Here is a 10083-nt window from a genome sequence, read left to right as displayed (position 1 = left end):
AGGGCGCCGGCCGGTGCAGACCGACGGCGGCGCGCTCAGTCCCCGGGCTCGCACGGCACTGGCCGCGGGGCGGAACAGCGGCCCCCGGAGACCGTCCAGCAGCCCTCAGCGTCCCGGCCTTGAGGGCGCTCCCTATGAGGCATGGACGCCGCGGGGAAAGGGGCCGGCATGGGCTCGCCGGCTCTGCCGCCTCTGCGATCTTGCGAGCAAGAATCGGCGGGTGGGCGTCTGCGGGACCGGGGAGTGGGGGCGAGGGGGCGGGGAGGAGGAGGAGCGGGGCGGCCTAGTTACCAGGTGGGCGCCTGAGTCATCGCCGGGGGCTGCGCGCCCCTCCGGGGAGACGTAGCGGCTCCGCGTGGCCCGGCACACAAGGCTGGTGTGCCGCTGAGTGGGGCGGCGACAAGGACATCCCCCGTTCGGATCCGTGGGGAGGGCGGGGAGCCGTCACCGGCCAGTCGGGCGAGGGGCGCGCGGGGCCCAGGCGAATCCCGACTTGGTCCCGGCGCCGGAGCCAGGCGTGGAGGGGAGGGGCCCCAGCGACAGTCTGCAGGAAGGCGGCTTCTCACTGCCTATGGGTGCCACAACGTGCGGTTTGTCTCCCGCCCCGATGGTCCGTCTGTCCGGGGAAGCGGGCCCTGCTCCCGGCGAAGGCGCACCCTTCCCTCGGGTGTCAGCCAGGAGACCGAGGCCGGGCGCAGGGGCAGGCAGCGGCAAAGTTTAGGGGAAATCCTGGGCCCGCAGAGGGGGTCGCCAACCAAACGGGCCCGCGGAGCCCCGGGCTGCGTGCAGGTGCCTTCGCGACTCCAGAACTATAAATCCGCGGCGCAGACCTGACTGCCCCCGCTCCGGCACGCACGGAAGGGCACGCTCAACTTGGGAAGCAAACGAGGTCCTGGGATACCCCCGGAAAGGCTCGGCGGGCAAAACGAAGGAAGGATACAAGGCCACAGCCCCACCGCCCTCTGCGCCCGCCAGTCCTGGCCTCGGAGGGGGACCGCGTTACGCCTGTGCGGCCCCAGGCACCCGCGCCCCGCCACTGGGACTGGCTTATTCTGGGGACGTTGGCTGCGAGGCGCCGGGGTAGGACGGGCTATGGAGGAGAAAGCAGACAGACGCGGTGACGCGGGTACCCGGGTCGCCCCCGAAGGCCGCGGAGGGAAGCCGGGCGAGAGGCGAGCAGAGAAGCCGGTCGCCTGGGTAGCCCGCCCTGGAACACCTGCTGCTGCGGCGCCAGGCGCCCACGTGCGGACGCGGGCGCGGGGGTGGGTGCCGCCGCAGCCCTGCCCTAGTCCCCACCTGGCGCCGTGAGAGCGCGGAGGACCTCTGCCGGCTAGTGAGATGGGGGATTAGGAGAGGGCCCAGCGTCAGAGGGGTCCCTGGGTCCCGGATGCAGGTTCCAAGTCTCCTTCTACCACGCGGTGGGTCCTCGGCTTTCAGGCACTGCAAGTCCTCGACCGTGGGGTGAAGTGGACCGATTGTGTGTCCATTTAATAAAAAGTGGGTAGATGGGGCGGGGAGAGAGACTTAGAAGATCGCGCCCGCTCGCTGCGCCAACTCCACCCGAACAAGACGCCTGTGAGAGGAGCTAGCAGCCAGAGAGGAAAGAAAGGGGCGTGCGGGTGGAGAGCCGGGGATGTCTCCAAGCCGGCGTGTTCCCCACGTACGTACTTGTAAAAAGAGCGAGGGGAAAACAGGCAGAAGGTCTTGGGAGTCTTGGGACCCAGGAACGATTCCTGTGCCTGCGGGGTGGGGATGGAGGCAATGGAGTGGAGAAGGAAGTGCCCCAGCTGCGAAAAAGCAAAGATAGCGTGGTGGGGCCGGTTGATAGATGGGTATCTTAGATGGTAAACGGCAATAAAACATTGCCTTGGATCCAGGTCACCTGGGGGAGGGGGGCTTGAGAAATGGCTATTGACAAGAGTCAGTAGTTAAATGTTGACATATTTCTTAAGATTCTCTGGTTATTTTTTTTATATACATAAGTATGTCTTCTTTAGGAAAATGTCAGAATTCTTCAGTGAAACAGGAACAATGTTTAAACTACTTTAAGAGAAATGACTGCGTTTCTTAAAAGCAATTTAAAGACAGAGGAATGAAAAATGGGCTTTATGCTAGATCAGTCCACCAGGATATTTCTAACCCTTCCCACCTCTGCCCAGGTCCGTTTCCCAGGACACAGACTTTGTAACCTGGCCAGGAAAGCGGCCGCTGGCAGACCTTTGCATCAGGAAGAGAGGATACAAGAAAGTCAAGGAGGAAATCCCAGGGGACAAAAGAGGAGGGATTCTTATTCCTTGGTCTACCTCCTCATTCCTCCACCATCAGCTGGTGGCCAGTGTGTCTGTGCTTGCCTGACTTATTTGAAATCAAATTCTTATAAAGTGCAGCCTCTTTGATCTTTGATCCCCAGTGGCCACCTGCTCAGTTCCTGGGTTTGAGGAGCTGAATGCCTGCCCAAACCTCAAGGATAGGGGAATGAGTGTGTCCCAGCCTGGACCCAGTCCAAGGCAGGGGCACACTCAATGCTCTTAGCTGTCCACTGACCAGGAAACTCAGTCCAGGCAGATGCTGAGGCTTTGCTCTCAGCTCTTCTGATTCTCGGGGCTGCCAGTGTGACTTTTACCTTGAAGATCCCATTCATTCTCATACACACACGTACACGTACTTTAACCATCCACCACATCCCGCTTGCTTGTCAAGCTGCCTTCTCATTTGTGACTTCCAAAACTTCACTTGCTGAGTAATGCTGCCTCCCTAATGGGATCCACAGAATTTTTCTCTCTGATAAAAGCCAACATATGGGAAAAGCTTAGTTTCTCCAAAGGAAGGTTATGCATACATTTGGTCAAATTTCAAGATGGGATTATTTTGAAAGGGACATTTTATAAACTGGTAGTTTTTATGAGTTAACAAATTTGCTGTACTAGAAGAAGGTGCTTTGCCAGAGTTCTCCAAGATGAGCATTGAAATAGAGACTAACAGAGAAGATAGGCTGAATTAAAGCTACTTGAATCCATTCAAGTGTTACTGTTGTTTTTTTTTTTTAGCCCACACTGTCATAAGCAGGATTTCCAGAACCCTAAAAATGAGTTGGTGTAGGACCTCTACATTTGCTCTTCTATTTAAAAAACAAGTACTATTTGTCTGTATGTACATAGTTCTCTATAGAACATAATAAAACCCCAGTTCCACTGAGGCTCTTTCGTTAATCTGTCTGCAGTATTGATATCACATCAAGGTTGTCTTCTATGGCTGAGAAAGGTGTTCTTACAAAGAAAAAATATAATAATGCTTCTGACACGTGGTATGACGTTAGTGTTTTATTTCTTAATAATATTTTAATTTATTTACGTAGTTATGAAACAAACTTTATACTTCATCCATTTTATTAGCAATATACAAGATTTAATATTAGCTTTTTAAAAACTATTATCAATAAATAATCCACTGTCCAATACTGGAATGCTCTTGAGAATTGTCTGCGATACTCTAATATGAACCTGGTTTTAAACAAGATTGATGAAGCTGTTTCTCTTCAACAGTCTGTAGAGTATCCTGATAGAGTAGAAAGTCTTCAAAAAATAGAAGACAGTATGTTTCAGGATCATGTCTAGGGAAAAATAAGATACAGTTGTCTTAGAAGTATGACTATATTGTATTGATGATATCACAAGAATATTAGCCTCTCGTGAAGAACTTCCGTGGCACTAAATTACTAAACTAATTATTTAACCAGTACTTACAGACATGTGGTTATTATTCATATTGTTTCACATTACATGACAAATGTGCTTCATGAACAATGTATTATCTAATTTGGGGAATGGGAGAGGGATAAAAATAATCCCATCATCCACCAATTCATGGTAAAATTCTAGAGAAATTATTTTCATTCTCTTTGATGTTTAATTGACAGTAGCTTACAGAAAATATCAAGATTTTTTTGTAGTCACAAGAATAATTAATAGCTAGTGATCCATAAACCAACATAAACTAGAGAAACATTTATTAAAAGATATCCTAAGATTGAAAGGTGTATTTTTCTGGAAAGACCCTCGTTTGTACTATGGACCATGCCATAACACCCACTCATTATTATTTTGGGGAAAGAGCAGTTACCTTCTCTAATTAAAAAAGGAAATCTAACCGTATTTTAAAAAACATAAACTGAAGAATAAATCTACATATTTCATGTCAAAACATCCATTAATGAAAGCAACCAAAAATTAACTTAAATTGGCTAAATCAGATATGATATGGAAAATAATAAAAGCAAAGATTTTTTGCTTATTGGAAATAACCTTGAAAGTTAAGGAGGTAGAACAAGACCCAAACCAAACCCCTTGCCGTTGAGTCGATTCCGACCCGTAGAGGCCCTATAAGATAGAGTAGAACTGTCCCCTTAAGGTTTCCAAGGATGAGCTTGTGGATTTGGAACTGCTGATGTTTTGGTTAGCAGCTGGCCTCTTAACCACTGTGCTACCAGGGAGCCAAGGTAGAACAGGAATTTTTAAACCTGACTCGTGAAATAAATTTTGAAAAGAGAAACAAGCTTTGGGCATGAAAATAAAAATTGAGTAAAAACATTGCTCTTTTTTTCCTAATAACAAAATCATTATTCTTCTTTCTTTGTCTATACATTCTCTCTATACTCAACATGGTATAAGAAAATGTACCACAATCTTTTCATTTCCTTTTGCAGGACAAGAAGAGAAATACAAAAAGGCTCCTTCCCGCCATTTCAGAGCAGAACAATTTACAAGGAAAAAAAGAAATTCAGAAAGTAGTAAGTGCAGCAACAGATTTTTGCCAAAAATTTATAATTATAATAATTTTCAAAAACAAGAGAATGTAGGATTCATGTATTTTAGTAAATTTATAATTTAATATTTTTCAATATAGTTTTCTAATTGACATACACAGTTAATTTCACAGTTAGTTATATATTTATTACTGGGATACCTATAATATATGACTGATGTCACAATTATATTTACTTCTACAATGAAGCTTTCTAATGGACTGAAGGTGGAGGGTATTGGAAATGACACAAAGCAGTAACATTCTGAGGTTAACTTTGAAACCCCTGTGAGCAGAGCGAGTTGTTGTCACAGAAGCAGATTGGGGAGTAAATGGAAAAGAATTGTTATATGTACATAGGATACACATTAGAAGATTTTATTTTTAAAAGATGTTTATTTTCAGGTTTTGCTTAAAGACTATACAGTGGGGAACATGCTTTGGTATTACAGTAACTAGATATTCTCAACTAGGTCAGGGTATGAGAACTGAGTTAATATCTGAGTTAAAATCAGAGAGGACTAAGTTAAAATTATTTTAGTTTACAATTATAAAACACAGTTGAGCTGTTTTGTGCTAAAGTGAGAGATCTTTGTGGTAATCCCATTATCTCTGTCTCTTGCATTGTCCTGATGCTTCTTTCAATAGTTTTCTTAAAAACTTTATGGGTTTCCTATAGATCTTATTGGGGTATGTTCATCCAATTAAAAACCATATTCACAAATTGCTTTGAGAGAGTTCCCTCTCTACCTTGGGCTAAGATTCAGTGACAGTGCCTTTAAAACTGTTAGTTGCCCTATTGTCTACTTGAGAGAATCTACAAGGTACACCATAAAATTCTTAGAAGCTTTTTGTTCTGGCTTTATTCTTAATCAAAGGTCTAATCAGTGCATGCTTGATATGACTTTATCTAAAAGCTACATTTTACTGGCAATAACTTGGATTTGACTTTTATGCTAAAGCCATTTCTTAACTTTGAGAGTATTTTGCCATCTGGAGTGTCTGGGAATGAGAAATAGTTTTATTTTTGAACTTAGTAGGTTCTGCTTCCCTTATATTTCCTCTCTATTCTTCTTGAAAGGGGAAAACGTCTTTAGCTATTCCCTCTTTAGCTGTACCGTATCATACACAGCTAAAAGAAACCCACTGGCATTCTTTCTGTAAAGCTCCTTAGCCAAATTCACCAGATTGTTAGGTATATTTTATATTTTTTAAATTACTACAAGTGACAGTTTTGTTAAACTTTCCACCACTATATGACACCTGCTACCGTTTTGCCTGCCTCTGATAACAATTTCTACATTGTCTTTTCATCTTCCACTTACAATCTCCCCAAGACTTTCAGGCTTCCAACTGCTACTTGGTCCCAAAGGCAGTGCCACTTGTTTTAGATTTTTCTTACAGCAGAAACTTCTCACTTCCAAGCACTAATTTCTGTTCCAGTTATGTATTGCTCTATAACCAACTACTCCACGACTTTGTCTTAATACAGCCATTGGGGGAGTATGGATGGGTAGCTTGTTTCTGCTCCATGTGGCATCAGCTGGAGTGGTCAGGGCTGTGGAGCCACTTCCAGAATAGTTTCTTTATGCGTATGCCTGAAGCCTTTGTGCTCCTTGTTCTTTCTCTTGCTGGGCACAAAAAGTCAATGGAGAAATATTGTCAGAGAAAACAACACTTTGAACATAAAATTTATATACAGTTAAACTACACTTAAAGTCTAGAGTGAAAAAAATATTTTTCGGCATACTCAGCTTGAAACAATGCATAGATGATACGATGTATTATATCAAGAAGAATAATGACTTCAGAAATGTATATTGCCGTATGGGAAGTAGAAGTTAGTAAAGGACTGAGGAAAATTTATTGTTGTCCAAATGAGCGATTGATATATAGTGTGTATGGGACAGAATAGGAAGAGCAGAGAGATAAGCAGGCTTTAATTGCCTTGTCTAGTTTGGATAAAAATATAGATATTGACTATCCTTGACACTTGTAGGGAATGTAAGCATAACTACATTAATAAGTTAGAAGTAATAACTATAAGAATAAAAGTATATGTAAGAAATTCATGTTAGCAGAGGAATGGTCAACCTATTTAACAGAAGATAGTAAGACAAGTTCAGACAAATAGACAACTAAAAAATAAAGCAAACAAGCAAAAGAAAATAAAAAGAAAACATGGTAACAGAAAACCATAAATAAGATGATAAAAATAATTAATTATAATAAACATGTGGGTTAAGTATATTAGTGAAATGAGTTTTTCTGATTAGATATCAAACTATATTAACTAAAATGAGATCTATCAGCAAGGTGTCTGTAAGAGATATATTTAACATAGTTTATATGCATATTGAGCTTAAATGACTGCCAAAAGGTATCTCAGTCAAATAGGAATATGGGGATGACAATTTTAATATTTGGCAAATGGAATCAAAGCAAAAAAAAAAAAAAGTCATAAGGGAAGAAGATGCTGTTATACACTGGTTAAAAAAAAAATAATGTGTCAAGTTGAAATAATGGTCCTGAACATATATATATATTATATATATATACACATATATACTGTCAGTTTGCTATACTGTGGTGGCTTGTACCTTGCTATGATACTAGAAGATTTGCCACCGGTATTTCAAATACCAGCAGGGTTACCCAGGGTTGACAGGTTTCAGTGGAGCTTCCAGACTAAGACAGACTAGGAAGAAGGACCTGGCAGTATACTTCTGAAAAAATGGGCCAGTGAAAACCTTGTGAATAGCAGTGGAACATTGTCTGATATAGTGCCAGAAGATGAGCCACTCAATCTGAAAGGTAGTCAGAATATGACTGGGGAAGAGCTGCCTCCTCAAAGTAGAGTTGACCCTAATGACGTGGCTGGAGTCAAGCTTTCAGAACCTTCATTTGCTGATGTGGCATGACTCAAAATGAGAAAAAAAACAGCTGCAAACATCCATTAATAATCAGAATGTGTAAAGTACAAAGTATGAATCTAGGAAAATTGGAAGTCATCAAAAATGAAATGGAATGCATAAACATCGATATCCTAGGCATTAGTGAGCAGAAATGGACTGGTATTGGCCATTTTGAATTGGACAATCATATGGTCTGCTATGCCAAGAATGACAAATTGAAGAGGAATGGCATCCTGTTCATTGTCAAAAGAACATTTCAAGATCTCTCCTGAAGTACAATGCTATCAGTGATAGGATAATATCCATACACCTATAAGGGAGACCAGTTAATATGACTGTTATTCAAATTTACGCACCAACCACTAATGCCAAAGATGACAAAATTGAAGATTTTTACCAACTTCTCAGTCTGAAATTTATCAAACATGCAATCAAGATGCCTTGATAATTACTGGTGACTGGAATGCAAAAGTTGGAAACAAAGAAGGATTGGTAGTTGGAAAATACGGCCTTGATGATAGAAACAATGCTGGAGATCCCGTGACAGAATTTTGCAAGACCAATGACTTCATCTTTGCAAATACCTTTTTTCAGCAACATAAATGGTGACTATACACATGGACCTCACTGGATGGAAAACACAGGAATCAAATCAACTACATTTGTGGAAAGATATGATGGAAAAGCTCAATATCATCGGTTAGAACAAGACCAGGGGTCAACTACAGGACACACTATAAATTGCTCATATGCAAGTTCAAGTTGAAGCTGAAGAAAATTAGAACAAGTCCATGAGAACCAAAATATGACCTTGAGTATATTACACCTGAATTTGGAGACCATCTCAAGAATAGATTTGACACATTGAACACTAATGACCAAAGACTAGACACATTGTGGAATGACATGAAGGATATCATACATGAAGAAAACAAAAGGTCATTAAAAAGACGGGAAAGAAAGAAAAGACCAAAATGGTTGTCTGAAGATGCTCTGAAACTTGCCCTTGAACGTAGAGTAGCTAAAGCAAATGGAAGAAATGATGAAGTAAAAGAGCTGAACAGAAGATTTCAAAGGACAGCTTGAGAAGACAAAGTAACATATTATAATGAAATGTGCAAAGACCTGGAGTTAGAAAACCAAAATGGAAGAATGCAGTCAGTATTTCTCAAGCTGAAAGGACTGAAGAAAAAAATTCAAGCCTCGAGCTGAAAATTTGAAGGATTCTATGGGCAAAATATTGAATGACGCAGGAAGCATCAAAAGCAGATGGAAGAAATACATAGAGTCACTGTACCAAAAAGAATCAGTTGACATTCAACCATTTCAGGAGGTAGCACATGAACAAGAACTGATGTTATTGAAGAAGAAGTCCAAGCTGCACTGAAGGCATTGGCAAAAAACAGGGATCCAGGAACTGACAGAATACCAATTGAGATGTTTCAACAAATGGATGCATTGCTGAAGGTGCTCACTCATCTATGCCAAGAAATTTGGAAGACTACTACCTGGCCAATAGACTGGAGGAGATCCATATTCCAAAGACAGGTGATCCATCAGAATGTGGAAATTATCAATCAATATCTTAATATCACACACAAGTAAAATTTTGCTGCAGATCATTCAAAAGTTGTTGCAGCGGTACATTGACAGGGAACTGCCAAATATTCAAGCCAGATTCAGAAGTGGAGGTGGAACAAGGGATATCATTGCAGATGGATCATGGCTGAAAGCAGAGAATACCCGAAAGAGATTTACTTGTGTTTTATTGACTATGCAAAGGCATTTGACTGTGTGAATCATAACAAATTATGGATAACATTGTGAAAATTGGGAATTCCAGAACACTTAATTGTGCTCATATGGAACCTGTACATAGACCAATAGACAGTCATTCAAACAGAGCAAGGGGATATTGCATGGTTTAAAATCAAGAAAGGTTTGCATAAGGGTTGCATCCTTTCACCATACTTATTCAATCTGTATGTTGAGCAAATAGTCCAAAAAGCTGGACCATATGCAGAAGAATGTGGCATAAGGTTTGGTGTAAGATTCATTAACAACCTGTGATATGCAGATGACACAACCTTGCTTGTTGAAAGCAAAAAGGATTTGAAGTACTTACTGATGAAGATCAAATACTACAGCTTTCAGTATGGATTACACCTCAACATAAAGAAAACAAAAATCCTCACAACTGGACCAATAAGCAGCATCATGATAAATGGAGAAAAGATTGATGGTGTCAAGGGATTTCATTTTGCTTGGATCCACAATCAACACCAATGGAAGCAGCAGTGAGAAAATCAAATGACATATTGCACTGGGCAAATCTGTTGCAAAAGACCTCTTTAAAGTGTTTAAAAAA

This window comes from Trichechus manatus, unplaced genomic scaffold, assembly GCF_000243295.1.
Source record: "Trichechus manatus latirostris isolate Lorelei unplaced genomic scaffold, TriManLat1.0 scaffold00183, whole genome shotgun sequence".
NCBI lineage: Eukaryota > Metazoa > Chordata > Mammalia > Sirenia > Trichechidae > Trichechus > Trichechus manatus.
This window is presented reverse-complemented; position numbering follows the sequence as displayed.